Here is a 2,458-nt window from a genome sequence, read left to right on the forward strand (position 1 = left end):
GATATAAGAATTTTTCTTCTTCTGCTACCTTTCATTTAATTTATGATTTGTATTTTTGTTGTTTGTTGCTGAATTTGTTGTTTTTAAAGAAATGATTAAACTTGAAATAATTWAAAAAATAAACATCAAACGTGTACGACCGACTGAATGTGAAATAAATCCGATTTTTTTCGCTGCCATTTTCTGACAGGAACCCACGCACAATCATCGTGCATCATGGGAGATGTAGTTTATGGTCAATGCTGGCTTTAAAGCAGCTTATTTTGAGACATAATACAGGGCTGTTCAACTAAAATGTAATGGGGGCACAGTTGCATTGAATCATAAATTTGGCGGGTGATAATTTCTTTAAGGAATTTCACATTTTTCTTTTTTCAGTCAGTTATGGAACACCTACCTGATCATGCTAACTATTTAAAGAGGCAATATTCTGTGTTTCTCAGGCATACATTTAAATACTATACCATAATAAAGTATCTATATCACCTTTAGCTGTCATTAAAATGCTGTTTTTATGTTTAAATAGAAAATAAACTCTCATCACTTGCTCTTCTAAACGCCTTGAAATTGGCCTCTGTCTCTATAAGAACCACCTTCTACTTCTGTCTCACCCATTTRGGTGGGGAGAGGGGGGCTGCCATGATGCAGTTTACTTGGCATCTGAAAATACATTACCTCAAAGGTATTTTTAATCTGAAAAGAGCTTCACTGAGTGAGAACTAAATGTTGAGAGCTCAGCAGACAGTTACGTTTCACTTTCAGTTTCACCCGAGAGCCTGCAGGAGTCATGGGTGGGGTGTGTGGGGAAGGGGGCGCTCTGCCATGAGGAAGTTTGGCTTAAAGACGTGTCCCAGGGGTGTTCCTGGTCCCCAAAGGCGTTTCTGGTCCCCACCTGTCGTTTTGCTCCTCAGCATGGCTTCCTAAAAACACTGCAGGATTTCTCAAATAAGCATGAATGAGTAAGAGCAAGGCTTCGGACATGTTTTTTATGAGAGTATAACATTATAACATGATATAAAACTAAAAAAAGTTGATTTTACATGATATTGCCCCTTTAAAAGTTTGCTCCCCCCACCGGTCTTTGACATCTGAGAGAGGAGTCTCACCAGAGCCCCAACGGATACACGTCTCAGCCTTATCTTCCACTAGCATCAGAGGTTCATATCTCTTTCAGTGTGTATTTAAAAAAAAAGYTCTTCAGTAATGAGATGCAGAAGAACAAAGAACTCCTTCATCTACATGGAACTTTGAATCCTCCACAGTTAGCTCCGAGCAACACGATGGTCATTTCACTGCAGCCTGAAAGGCCAAACCCCAGCTTCAGTTTCAGCAGTTTGAAGAACTGCGGGGGGAAACTGGTTTATTTGGCGCTTCAAAGACTCCCTCCACCCCCCCGTTGGAAGCGGTTCAGACTGATGTCGGGCAACAAGAAGTTTGTAGTTTATGGTTTTAGTTTGCACTGCGGCTAAAATCACAAACATTCAGAAAACATTGTGAGAGCTCCTACATTTTTAAAACCACTTTAAAGCAAAAGCTCTGGGAAGAATGGAGAAGGCGGGGCCGACCTGTTTACTAAATATAACAGGTTTTTTTTAATGGTGTGATTGTTTTTGTTTCAACAAATGTCAGTAAAAAAGTGAGATCTGACAACTTAGGTTTGACCTTGACGAGCCTCCTGCTGCTGGCTTCTTGCYGCACGTCGGACAGGAAAGACACGTGTCGAACAAAGGCGTCGGCCTCTGTCAGGTCAACCTGGGAGCTATCAGGGCTGGATCAGTCAGCTGGATCTGGATGATTGGGACTCTGCTTAGCCTCCTTCTCAGCGACAACACACACACACACACACACTTTAGCAGAGACCACGCCTCCAGCAAGAATCGCTTCTCTATAGCAGTGAGTCCAGACCCTCGGTACGAAGCAAAGTGAAGGACAAGGGTTTGGTTTTTACCAGGCTAGGGTTCAGTGTGGAGTAAAATGAGTCTGTGACAAACTGAAAACAGAAAGACGACCGTTCCTGCTGTCGCCATCCAGCCCATTTCCTCTCGCCGCTGCCTTTTAACTGCAGAAGGAAACTAAAACATCCAGAGAAAAAGGCGCACGTGAAACCGACACAGAGAGGCTCCTGCTGAGATTAAAGCCCGAAAACTTTGAGTCATTTGTGCGCTGCACTTCGCTAACTCCTATTCTTCAGTGACGGTGGACTTAAAAGCCCCTGCTGCATATTAAACCGTGGTGAATACATAAATATGGTGCTGAGCTGCTGCAGACTGAATCCATTATTACAGCTGCTGTAGGAACAAACTTCTCTCTGCTTCTTTGTGCGCAAATAAACTAATTGTGGAGGAAAAAAGTTGTCAGATTCGTGAAAATATCCAACAGAAAAATGGGTGTGCCATGGGATCCCCAGTTTCTCCTATTGTTGCCAACCTGTACATGGAGGAAGTGGAAAAGAGAGCCT

Source organism: Austrofundulus limnaeus, unplaced genomic scaffold (genome assembly GCF_001266775.1).
Source record: "Austrofundulus limnaeus strain Quisiro unplaced genomic scaffold, Austrofundulus_limnaeus-1.0 Scaffold11, whole genome shotgun sequence".
NCBI classification, from domain to species: Eukaryota; Metazoa; Chordata; class Actinopteri; order Cyprinodontiformes; family Rivulidae; genus Austrofundulus; species Austrofundulus limnaeus.